Source organism: Dendronephthya gigantea, unplaced genomic scaffold, assembly GCF_004324835.1.
Source record: "Dendronephthya gigantea isolate DGI-Jeju-01 unplaced genomic scaffold, DenGig_1.0 000006F, whole genome shotgun sequence".
NCBI lineage: Eukaryota > Metazoa > Cnidaria > Anthozoa > Malacalcyonacea > Nephtheidae > Dendronephthya > Dendronephthya gigantea.
Genome location: NW_021163016.1, coordinates 481,183 through 495,502, shown reverse-complemented (window position 1 = coordinate 495,502; position 14,320 = coordinate 481,183). Strand labels below are relative to the sequence as shown.

General features: G+C 36.1%; 1 pseudogene; it reads right to left on the bottom strand.

Annotated features, from left to right (window-relative positions):
* Positions 1 to 3,907: 3,907 nt before the first annotated feature.
* On the bottom strand, positions 3,908 to 9,312 carry LOC114516695 (annotated as a pseudogene).
* Between the last annotated feature and the right edge of the window lie 5,008 nt (positions 9,313 to 14,320).

Sequence of the window (14,320 nt, the reverse complement as noted above, 5' to 3'; positions counted from 1 at the left end):
AAATTGAAAACCTTTATTTAGACTATTACATTTTGCGGTTATTATATACCAAAAACTAAGCGTAGATGATAGATAATACTAAATTCAAGATAGAAATTCCAAAATCAACATCGTCATTAATCTATTGATTGTATATTGCGATGGTTTGAACTAATCTAACAGCTTCAGAAAAATTCTCTCAGGAATCGAATTTTTTGTGCGGTTCCATGTATGTGCAGTTATCCTGATAGATCGCTGTCAGATGCGGGATATATCGGTCACGTTTTTAAGATCTTAATCCTAGTGCAAATATTATATGAACACCATACATTAATTAGAAAAACACAATGTCGCTCGCCCTCCTAAGCCAATGCTTCAAGATTACGACAAAGATTAAATCTTGACAATAACTATGAATAAGTGATATGGAATATTCTTTAATCGTCAGTTCGATTTTAACTTTCACCGTCGATTAGAGCAAGGTTTTGGCCTTTGCATGGCTTCCTAATACTATACTTGATCTAGACGAATGTTTATGGCTGCCGAAATTCGGACAACTTTCTTTATCAAGTATCAACAGGAGGCGAAATTGTCTCTGCATCCAATGAGCTTTTATTAAAATGTTTTGTTAATCACATGCATGCTAAAGACGTTTGACATTCATTATTCGATATATATCTCCAAATCATGCATATATCATCAGCTACACTACGAAAACGCGCCAAATTACCGCTTGATTATTACATTCCCTCATTTCCTAGTAATTAAGAGACAAATAGCTTATTGGATCCATGTCAAGCAGCGTATTAATAAACGTATAAACGTCGCCGACAGGCAGATGTTGTGTTTCCCATCAGCGTGCATAAGTTCTCATTACATACATGTGTAACACCTTTCGCATTTTCTTACGGAGAAGAAAAATGGGATATGTAGAACAGTCCAGTGTAACGGGAGTCAGTTACTTCTAATATATAATAGATCATAACATAACTGAAGTGATAATTGAAGATAAACACGCAACTATCAGTATATATCTGGGTTTTAGCTAAAGTATATATATACATGACACCAATGTTGAGTCGTATATCAAATTGAAGCTATTCAAAAATGCTATTCATGCAGCGTGGAAATTGAATATTTAAATTAGCACTTTAAAGACAAATAAAGAATTATAAAAACATGAAAACATAATATAATATAATATAGAACATATAGTAAATGATAGGCGCGTTTTCTTGCATTTTACCTCACTTTTTACCCCCATCTTAGTTAATAATATCATAGTTTACTGGTAGAACTTAGGAGTAGCTATGTGGGTAGCTATGTGAGTGAAATAAGGTTCTCGGTACTATAGTGACCGCGGAAATTGATAAGACTTCTTAACTTAAACAATTCGCAATTCTTAGACTTCAAACTTGGTGAGAAAAAAGATTTATAAATACTCAACAAAATATGTCTTGCACAAAAGATTTGAAGCTTGCACACGGCAAAAACGAATCGTCTGAATTAATAACTTTGTGTATACTTTAAGCCTCAAAATGGCCATTTTACAGCTGTCAAAAATATAATGACTTGTCAAAAGATTGCAGAATGCGTATTCAGAAAAAAAATTGAACTTTTTAAAGTTATTCAATATTTTTCTCTTTGTTAGCGATACAGAAACACACAGTTGTGAACCAGTGATTAGATTTTTGGGTTGAAACTCAATAAACAGGAATTTCTGCGGTGCACGTTTACTATAGTTTGATGATCAAGTTCTTCAAAGTTATCCAGTACTTTCCGGCGGGCAATTAATTAAAATGTTTATATATATGTTTATATACGTTTAGGATTTCAGAGTTTTCAAAAACATCTGCACATGGGCGAACAAGTACTGTCCTTCCGCTAATAAAGGTATCGAGAATACAATGGGAGTTGTGAAGAGCGAGGAAACACCTGATATCCTGGAAACGGAAACGGATGTCCTGTAGAGGAACCTATATAAACGCTTCTAAACCATACAGACGTGTATATTATTAAAAATCACTCGCGAATAATTTAAGGAAAATAAATGAGGCGAAAAAATACATTGTAATTAACCTTATTTTATGTTGTAATAAAACGCAATTTGAAAAACTGTATTCGTGGCGTAAACATGCAGCCTGGATGAATATAGACTACAGGTTTTGTTTCTGCGCTGTAACTACCAGCGTACCAGATAGAACTACCGCCCGCTACTGGATGAACATGTTTCCTTTCCTTTGGATCACCCTAAGTTAACCAAAACTAACCAATGACTGTGCCGAATATATGCTATTGCTATCATCTATATTTATGTTCTTACATATAATTATGCATGTTTATAAGTTGAGGACAAACCGACAAAGTGATTATAATATATTGAAGGATGCCAGATGACACCGCGGAAATTGGTAAGATAATTGGCGATTCTTCATATTTAGACTTCAAATTTGGTGAGTGAAAAGATCGGTCATCTTTAAAAATCTAGGGTCATCTTTAAAAATCTAGCGCATCTGCATTCGAAGCCTCTGCGGAGGAGAGAGGCTTTCAGACGTGTATAATGAGCTGACAAAAGATTGCAGAATTCAGAAGAAAAATTGAACTTTTTAAAGTTATTCAATATTTTTTTACAAATCTGCAGCGGGCTGAATCCTATTCTTTCCAACAATCTGATTGGCTGCAGCAGCGGGCGGAATCCTAGCCTTTCCAGCAATCTGATTGGCTGTAGCAGCGGGTGGAATTTTACGATATTTGACCACGGACCGGAATCCTATATTTCGGTATGCTTGAGCGAATTAAAGCGTATTTTTTTGTTTTTCCAAAGATTTATTTGCAAACTTTTGACTTTTTTATTTTAAAATGTATATGGACCAAATAATTATCACGATAACTGATTGAAGTTCACGATAAAACGGAATGAAGTGTTCATTTGCTTATGTTTTTGTCGCCACTGCTGAGTCTAACTATAAAAAAGTCTACAATTATAATATGACCGAACGCCGCATTTTGTAAAAAAATAAAAATATTATTAATTTTACCGTTTTGGTCGGTCCGGAAAGAAAACATTTCCCCGAGGTATAGAAAATATTTTTCCATCCGGACCTCGCAGCAAGTAAATAACATCATTTATTTTTTTCCTTGCGGTCCGAATTCATATTTTAGCATTTCCTGCAATCTGATTGGTTACGCGAGCGGTGCGTACATATATATAAATAAAAAAAAATATATATATATATATATGTATTCTATTGTTCTGCGGAACAATACCAGTTGGTGTTCCATTGCAGGAATTGTGATCCGTACATGAACGTTTTTACGAGATTTTAATTAATCGGTTGTCATGCATATATGTGATTAATCAGAACAGAATTGGAATGCTTTTATCGTCTACGTTATACAAATGATTGCAAATATTAGAAGTAATCGTTGCCCATCTATTTATATTACAGCATGCACCTAAATATAACTGCTTCTAGATTACCGCCAATTTAATTTTAAAAGACATGCAAGTGTGGAACCTATTCATGGTTTATCAGATACAAGATCAAAATCACGCAGAAGGAAAACAATTTGGCGATTCTCTAACATAATTACTATATTTGTTTAATTTTATTTCTTATTGATAACATATACAAATGCATGTTGAGGTCTTCCACTAACTTTACTTTGTCAACGCAAACCTTTTTTGCGTACATGTTATCTATGCCAAACACCAAAATTTAATTTCCATGCATGCATTTTACAATATAAACAAGTATTTCTGTATATATACAATAGACCTTATGCATATATAATGACGTATCAAGCCGTAACGCTGCAGGGAATTCTGATTAGTAGTCACGACAAAAATTTCAAACTTCAAAATTTCCCGCCGTGACTAACAAAAGTCCAGAATTCCCTGCAGGTGTCACGGCTTGTTACGTCATTATGCATAAGGTCTATTATAAGTAACAGAGAAATAGTTTACTTAAAAGTTACGAGTATGCTGAATTTATTAGAAATGAAATGATAACTCAGTTCTGTCCGTGCAGGTCTTACCTGAAGTACCACATTTCAGTCAGTTAGTTGTCTATGCATTATATTATGATGCAATAATATTACACTAGCGATTTTTGTAAATTCGCCAACTACCTTCACTAGCATGGGTAAATAACAAGTGTTGTTAACGGTCTTTAATGAAAAATTTTACGACGCTCGGTTCAAACAAAAACTATTCGTGTAGACAACGTTCAACTTAGCCCACTATTTCTTAGGAATATTGCTCTTCCATTTGAATATTATTTCACTGTAAATCAACTCGTGCACGCCTTTTTTACTTTCGAATGTCATTTCAGCGTCCTCTGAGGCCAGCCAACTTCTTACCATGAATTTTCCATCAGAACATAAAGAAACAGCAGAAACGCGATAACGGGGATCTGTGTTTACATTATCCTGGGCTATAGCGAAGGCCTCTTCACGACTTAAATTAATCATTGAAATCGTGTTATCGATCAACTGAGCGCCGTTTTCCGGTAAATATCCAAAAGTCACTTTATCCAGGTCCTAAAATCAACAAAATACAAACGTTCAGTTGATCCCTGAAGAATAGCTGTTTATGTGATCTCTGGTGCCAGGGATTCCCTGATCTGGTAACACCCCCCCCCCCCAAGATCCCGAGATACCCTGGTTGAGTTAAGATCATGATTGTTCATATTACAGATTTTTCATATTACAGCAGCTGAAACGCCCTGTGAGAGCCCTGATGGAGTGGTTTTGACAAACCTCGCTAAACAAAACAAACCCAAGCACCCGCGCCCTTTTTTCAGCCCACCTCTATAATAACTGAATGCAACGTTATATATTGTACTATTAAAGCGCCTGGGTACGAGGCTGTTTAATCAAAGTTATACCAATAAACGGGCAATTTTGGACTGACTGGAAAACACTATTCGTTGGAAAGTGCTATATATCCAGCTTTTGTATACAACCGACACCTGTAACATGAAACAGAATACAAACCTTTTCCAAAGACTTTTTAGTACGAATCTCTACATCTTTTTCGACAATTTTCGCCAACTGTTTACCAATTCGTCTGCTTTCTTTCTTCAATCTCTTCTCTTTCTCACTCCATACGCGTCGTAGAACTTCGGCCGCGGCTTTAAACTCTGTGCCGAGATCCTCTATCATCTCCCAGACAGGAATATACGCTTCAGGACTACCACGGTCGATCAATGCCCAGGTGGAATTGTTCTGAAGTAGTTTCATGAACGTAGCCGGATCCGTCGCTGGCGGACCCATTGCCTGCGATGAAAATGTATACGAGATTTTCTCCTCCTTTTCTTCCTCAGCAGACATTTTCCCCTCGCCGCTGGTATGCTCTGCACTCACGCTTCCTCCAATACCGAAGGCCCCACCGAGAAATCCAAATGACAATTGGGTCTGCAGTTGTTGTGCCGACTTTTCTGTAAGTTTGTAAGTGCTTATCTCACCTTCGCTTTGGGCATCGACAATGCGGAAGAGAATCCCACCAAGTGTGTGAAGGCCTGCAGGCAAATGACTTCCGTAACGTTGTAAAAAGCTCTTGGCAATTTCTGTGCTTCGTCTTTTCCCTTCGTCTTCGGTGGGCATTTGTTTTTGCTCATCAGTAATGGCTTTCGCCAACATCTTAGCGTGTTTTCTTGCGCTTACGGATAAAATAAACTGTTCCTGTTCAATTCTGAATGTTTTACATGCAGTCCAAATATACTGGACAACCGAAGCATGACTTGTTGTTGTTTTTCTCGAGCTTTGGCTGGTTTCTTCATGACTGCTACCGTAGCCACCACTAACCTCGCCGACAAACAGTCCGTAAAATCCTCCAACACTAAATCCAACATTCGTGCTGGACGATTTCACGGTTTGTACATAATTTGCTGCAGCTCTGCTTTCCGAAAACTTGATGTAGCGAATTTGGTGGGAATTATTCGGGCTGGATAGCATTACTTTGGGAGGCATTATAATAAGTGGTCTTTCACTAGTGGTAGAAGCCCTGTACTTCGAGAAGTAAATACCACACAACGCACGACTGCCGCTTGCCTTTTGTACAACCTCGTGATCACTTTTGTACGGCTCGTTGGGCTCCACAACGTTGTTGAATAGACCTATCATCCCATCCAACTCTTTCAGCAATGCATCTGGGGTTTTTTCGTTTTCATTCTTATTCCAATCCGATGGAAGTTGAAGAAGTTTTGAAATTTCGCTCATCTTCTCTTTAACTGCTTTCTTCGCAGCTTCAGACTCTTCTTTCGCCATCTTTTTTGCATCGTTCATGAGAGCTTTTGCTTCCTCCAACTTTTCCTTATCAATAGCTTTATTACTCGAGTCGGCTCCTTCAGCACTTGCTTGTTTCTGCTCATCATTTGGTTTCTCTACAGACTGCCATTCCGCTTCTCTCACAATTTTACTAACGTCCTCCATTTCCCGGTTGGTAGCTCCTGAACAAACGTCATCCAACTGCTCGATGGATATTCGAGCAAGTACTTTTCGAGATGGGGCTTTTTTTATCTAATTCTGCAACCCAATCTTGGTCGACATCTATTCCCACAGAAAGCAACCCACCGAGAACTTCGAGCTTCGGACCCAATCTTCTTCTGATGGGATCCAATCCATCCTCTTCGACAACGTCCGATGGTGTTAGAAACAAGTATTCTGCGAGCTCGTTCTTTTTCGTCAAATATTTCAAAACTAGGGTAAGGCTTTCCATTATCAGGCCATCTTCCTTCACCATTTGGCCCAGCTCTTGGCTCAATCCTTTATATGAAGACGCCTTGAGTTCTGTCAGTAATTGTTTCTTACTAACATCGCTCTTGATATCAAGAATTCTGCCATGCAGGTCTCGAATTTTACCCTCACTTGAGGATGAGTCATCAGGAAGCGCATTGATTTCTTTTCTAAGCGTCTCTACATTTTCATTTTCATCTTTCAAATCAGCTTTGGGTTGCTTCTGAGGCATTGCGTCTTTCTGGCACGTAACGTGTCTAAAATTTCAAAACAAATGTGCATCTTAGGCGCTTTTCTTCAAGCGGTCAAAATGGTCAGACTGGTCATATTTTGAATTAAAATAGAGTATTTCCTTACGAAAATAGCAGTGAATGTGAATTTTCCGTGTTAGGCAAATGTAAACAACGATGTACTTGAATGCAGAGTTGCTGAAACACTCTAAAATACCAGTAATCTGTTTGCACTAAAACACAACCGAACCGGTCTGGCCGCATAAAGGAAATTACCGTAAAAAGGAAAGCGCCCTTAGTGAGTGTTTCTACCAATTGACTATCGACGTCGAGCTGACCGCGTGCCGTCGCAGATCGTAAACTCCCTAGTAGCAAGTTTAAAATGCCTCAAATCGTGACATAGAAGCTCCTTCTAGTGTTAGGAAATAGAAAACCAGTTTTAATTTGTTTTACATACGTCCGCGTCGTAGATTTGGTGCATCTTAAACTCACTATCAGGGATCTTAAGATACACCTAATCTATATGACGGGGACGTGACACGAATTCAGCCGGTAGTGTTAGGAACCCAGTTTTAATTAGCTTCATAAACAGCTCACAACTTGTTTTGGACCAAAAATAGTCCATTATTTTTATTCCTGTTGTGAAACTGTGGAAAATTAAGACAGTAGCTATTATACTTGATATTTCACAATCGTTACCTAGATTTGGTGCATCTTAAGGTCTCTATTGGAATGATTGACACGAGAGCTTATGTTTAAGTAGGCTCAACCTATATTGTTCCTATAGTTATCTCAACATTGGAGCCATGCAAGGGCATGCACGAGATTAGTGATGTGAAGATGACAGTTTTTCTCAAGATAACTGACACTTAAAGTTTTACCACCCTATAACTCCTACCACGGAATGTCATGCATGCAAAGAGAAGTACTTGACGCTTACGAGTGGTCGAGAATGTTGTTTATTCTGGCGTGTTGTGGCAATGATTAATCACTTATCCCATGTTGTGCCAAATCATAATTCCTAATCCTATTTATGGATTTTAACTCTTCTGATATTAGGGACTGGTCATAAAGTATTTACTAGGGGGTGTGGAGGATATTCTGGGGGGGGGTGCATAAAAATAACAGCACTTCTGAGAGGGATACGAAAAAAACAGCAGGATATCAAGAAGAGTACCAAAATTTTATAGTACTAGGTACGGAAAAACAAAATAAGGAAGAAGGGGGGGGGGGTATAAAAATTTTTACTTACATTGGAGGGGGTTATGAAAATTTTTCTATAGGTTTTTTGTTGCTATGAAAATATATACTTAAAATCTCATTTATCCTCCACCCCTCCCTAGTGAATTACTTTATGATCAGTCCCTTATATTATCATTATTAAAACTAAACGCAATTAAGCGTCGCGTAACATTTAAAAAAAGTTTTATTATCATATTCTTACGATAAATATCAATATATCATGGCCCAACATTAAGCAAAAGAGCCACAACCAAATTATATGTATTTATGCATGGGACATGGATGGAGAAGGAATAGAGCGACTTTGTATGTTAAAAGAGAGTTCGATCTGAATGACTGCATGTCATGTCTAAATCGTCGTTTTTAACGCTGCATTCGTTCAGACATGAATATCTTTCGATAAAATATAACACTTAAAAAGTATATTTCCAGTACGCGGATGAAATATGTGTACATTCTTATATAAACATTATTCAGTATATTATAACAACATAAGTTGTTATCAGTATATAACAACATAACACCACAAAATCCATGCACCCGTGCAAATCTCTCATAGCGTATATAGTTCATCATTTACGACAATGTTTAACACTTTTTATTATTTCTCAACATTGGCCAAAGAAGGGAAGTATTCAATACGTCTCATACACCTGGCCTGGGTCTTATCCACTATCACTTTAAGACGCACAGATATGGAAGGGACTAGATTAAGTTTCAAAAAATCACATATTCGAACCATCTCGACCTATAGCTCAGTTAGAGGCCGGAGTATTGGGCAAGCATACCGAAAGTATTGGGATCGATTCACACCGTGGTCAAGCTAATTTTTCAGCTTCCAAGGTTGGTAACTCAGCCGGAGTAGCATGCACCATCACAATATTAATTCATATAATATATAATCATGCACGATAATCATGCACGTACGTGTATGCGACAATATTGCTAGATTTAATTAAACTACAGAACCTAATTCGCAAGTTGCAACATTCAACATGATTACATGAATTTAATGCAGATATGAAGTATGAATAAAAATCATTGCTGCAAACAGATGCAGAAATGAAATATGAATAAAAACCAAAACTCACCCCTTTATATCTCGTCACTTCGGGAGTAAATGATATCCACCAAAATGAAACAAACTTTATATATATGACGGTATGACCATTGTGCGTTGGCGATTAAACATCCTGTTGTAGTGACTGTCGTGTTATATTCCTATAGGAATGTTAAGTACACAACACTCTAATCAATGATTATAGACGGATGTTATTTTATAAGTCCGCCATGTTGGTACCAATTTAAGACGATAATCGTTAAATTTTGTGGTCTGATGACCAGCTAAACTTTAAATTGGGCACAAATGTGGCCACTCTGACGTCTGCTGTGGGCAGATAAAAGCATAAAATTTCCTCATGACGCCAAATGAATCGAAATATGAATGTACTTTTGAATTCCTAATCAACAAAGCGTGCATGCACTGACGCAGGGTTGTTGAAAGACCTAAAAACTAATCCTTTCTGAGCCAAAATATCATTCGATCTCATCAACTTTTTTTGATCGACTTTGAATCAACAATCCGAAACACGTTTCGCTTAAGCAGCTAGTGCATGGATAAACTAAAGTTTCAAAATACTCTCATGACTCATATATATCTTCTGCCGGAATGTCTGCATGAACCTGCATCTTACCCCGGCATTGAAAATGTAGCTACTTCCATGCATGTACCTTCATTGAAAATAAAACTATTGACATGCATCAAAATATTTCAGCTCAGAGTTCCGCTGTTCAAGAAAACGTCTTTCGAACAACCGGCTCCAGAAATTTGTATTTGTTTACATGGTTATAGCTAGAATTTTAGCCCAGGATGTTGGTATATAATAGTGGGTGCACAATATATCCATGCATTATTGGAAGCAATGCGCCTATGATATATTATTGGGTTATATATAGGGCATATTTGGCGAGGATTGCGGTGTATTTTGCGAGCTAAAATGATAAATTTGCCGGGCTGAAATATACTTAGCCCGCTGATCTAAGCAATGAGAAGAAAGGGAACGTTGCATAATTTTTTTATACAAAAATTGCCTTTCAAAGCATATATAATAGCAATACAGTTGATGTTCTTAGGTAGGCATCAATGTGTTTTGGCCCTCCTCAGAACACATTTTAGCCAACCCGGTTTTCAAAGTTTGATAACCTTACTGACAAAACCATTTGAGAGGGATATTAAAATGTACATTGTCATAAATTATGCATTGCATGGCAGTTTGCATTGAAGACTTTGAAGAATGTTATAGCTACGTCATTTGAAGGAGATTATTGTTCACAAAATCTTCCGAAAGCAATTACGTATATAGATTATACAAAAAAACAAATATTCTTTGATGCAATTTGCTGTATGCATGATCACATTAAACATTTAAATACATGAATGAAAATTTGTAAATATTTCCCTACGGGTAATAATCTCAACTCAAGACCTTGCTCTAAGGGCATTTCATATATTGGTGAGTATACTGTATAGCCTATATACATGCATGTACGAAGTGTAGCGAACAATATATTCAAAATTTTGTAATATTTGATTTTATTTTAATCGCTCTATTAAATTTTGATATCGAGCACTCTTTCTTCTTGGATACTTTACTTAATTGTATATATATATATAATATATATATTATATTATATATATATATATATATTATATTATATATTTATATATATATATTATATTTATATATTATATATATATATATTATAATATATTATTATATATAATATATATATAACAGAATGACAAACTGGTTTATTCCATTAAAACTTTATTACTACAAATTTGTTTCGTATGGCAAGCAAAGCTTACCACACTCGTCAGGTAACAACTGATCGCGTTTATGAGCGCTATGAAATATTATTATAGTGTGGTAAGCTTTGCTTGCCATACGAAACAAATTTGTAGTAATAAAGTTTTAATGGAATAAACCAGTTTGTCATTCTTGTTATTAACCGCTCTACCATACGGTATTGAGCACTCTATACCTACATGATTTCGAACTCGATACTTGTTATCTTCATACTGATTTATATATATATATATATATATATATATATATATATATATATATATATATATATATACATTTCAGTTGTAAACATCCTATATCAAACGCAAACAAAAGATTGCTCGTTGACAATTGAGAACAGGAAGATATAATTTAATAATATTTGGCCTATTTTTCTGGCAACTCTGCAGTGCTCAGGTTAATATTCAACTTGATGACGTCAAATACGACTAAATTGCTCTGTTTTGACGCGGTGTTTTATATCATATACTGAGCCATGCATGCATGCACGCAACGTTCATAAACAAAGAAAATTGGAGCTATATAAAATCGCTTCAAAAGCCAAATGCTAAACAAATTCGCTGCTAATCTGGTTTTGTCAAGTACACTTGTTCTACTAAACTCTAAAGACCGATTATATCACGTTCCAGTTATCAACTTTCAGTTGGTTCGTATCTGGCATACTCGTGGCCTTTCATTCAATAATAATTTTAATATAAATGTGTGTTCTCAGCCTCTGTGTGACTGTGAGGCAATGCATGTAATTTTCAGTCCTCATTATGATTTAGGTAATTCTTTAACACTCTCAGTTTGAAATCAACTTACCTGCCAGGGGCGGATCTAGGGTAAGTCCAGTCAGTCGCGCGACTTACGTATTTTTGGCAGTAAAAATGATAATTAAATATTCAAATTTATCTTGAAATATGAATAATTAACCCCTTCAAGATTGTAATAAGAATTAAAATCATAGTCCAGTTAAAGGGTTCAGTTTCAAAAAAGCAATATTCTTTCATCCAGAGCAGCGGTAAAACGCAAAAAACTCGCAGAATCGGGTGGGTCAGCCGGCTTATTTGATTGGTCGATAAGCCATTTGGACTTATCTCGACTGATTTGTGGGGTGGCCGGACTGATTTGCACCTTAACGGGGCCAAATCAGTCCATTTCTTGCATTGCGATTGGTCAGTTTGAATTTACCGGACTTATCTCGACTGATATGCGGGGTGGCCGGACTGACTTGAAGTTTAAACGGGGTTCGATCGCTCTGTCTTCAGAATGATAAAATTACAAAATTTATTATTAAACGAAGCCAGGCTCTCCACTTCCAATATTCTGTTATACGAACGATTACAACTTTATTGTTAGAAAATTATTTTAATACGCGGACATTCGAAGCAGGATTTTACAAGATAACTGGCTCTTGATAAGCATTATCGTGGAGCAGCGATTTCATGCGAGCAACTGTGTTGATGTTAGACTTTAATAGACGAGGTCCGAATTAATCACGATATCCCTGCTGAACATGCAAACTAAGACTGTGTTGGTAAGAGAAACGTTTAACATGGATATAATATAACAAATATAGCAATATAGCTAAAAATATAATGATTTAGGAGTGTTCCATGCATGCGACAAGTTCGTTCACAGTTATTGATTTCATGCCGCTTTGTTGTGTAACCTGATCAATTATCAATATATAGTTTATATATCATAATCTTCCTAGTAGTTCCTATGCTCATAATATTATGGTTATAAAACTTATCCTGTCGTAAAATGCACTAGAATGGATAAGCCTACTTACTCAACACTCGCTAGAGTGTTTGAGAATTTGCATTATACTGAAGTTTGCGATGCATATTATAATACTCGCGTCTATTTATAGCATATTATGTTTGTTATGATTAGCATGGTTTTGTAAAGTTCTTGTACGCCTAATGCATCTTACGCGAAGCAATGGAATATTTCTCTTTATATTATTTGAGGATATTGTTTAATTTGTGTTAAATCAACTATTGCTATCATAAGGGGATAATATATGGGAAAGTTGTGTGTTTTGAAATATGACCCTCGCCAGCTCTGTTAATAAGCGGAATCTAGTATGTCTTTCCTGGGCATTGTGATGAACCCTAAAATGAGCTGAAATAATCAAAATTCCGATCTGCCGATTTGAAAAATTTTCTCAAAATTTCCCAATTTGGACTTATGTTTGAAAAATCCTAGATCCGCCCCTGTTACCTGCAATGGGGAATAAAAGTTTTCGTTGCTGGGTCGTAGGATACGCAGTCTCTGAAGAAAATGGACAACCTTGTTTGGTCAAAAACATCAAAAAAGAGGGAATACCTGAAGCGTTTAAAGAAGCTAACGAATACGTGGAGAAAAATTATAAAGATGGCTTCTGTTCCATTGGTCCTGATAATTTTATGAAGTGTTGGAAATTGGACAAAGGGTGCAAGGCAAAGTTCAAGAAAGAGTCTGAAAATGTTTTATTGTGTTATTACAGAGGATATCTAAAGTTGGATGATGAAACGAAAGCCAGAATTGCGAAAGAAACCTTTAATTGGACCTATTTATATTACTGACTAACTTTATAACACAGTTAGCATTATATCGTAATGAATCCATAGAAATCCAAGAAATCCATTCTACAATTAGGAAATAGAAAACATATATTCCGTGTTTCTATACAGATATATATAACGCGTAAGAGTTTGTGAGAACGAGAAATAATCACTGGGAAAACGAGCCCATTGGGCGAGTTTTTCCACGTTATTTCGAATCGATATTTTAATTGATTTTTTAACCTGAACTTAAATAATATTGATATATTGAATAATTGATATTTTAACAACTTTACACCTAAATTTGACTTGCATATGATCAAGGTTACCATACTTAAAAAGCACGATACTATTAACATACACTATATATAGGAGAATCAGGGAGTCTTGATTCTTGACCGGACAAACACCGATTTTGACAGAGCTAATGTATAAGGTTGAGCGGTCACTTTGACAGGAGATATCACGGCCGTTATTTTGAGCCCTGATTACAGATTGTTCACTGCGTAACTTACTTCAAAGACTTTCTTGACTTGTTGAAATATAGGTAAGATTGAACATCGAGGCTGATTTTTCAAAAAAAAACAGAGCAAATTCAACAAAATAAGCAGAAATTGAGGGTGAAACAAAAATGTGCAGGCAATTGTATAATATATAATCAAACTTTCATACGGTAATGTTCGTAACATATTTTGTGATCCCAAACTCAATAACACAAATTGTTACA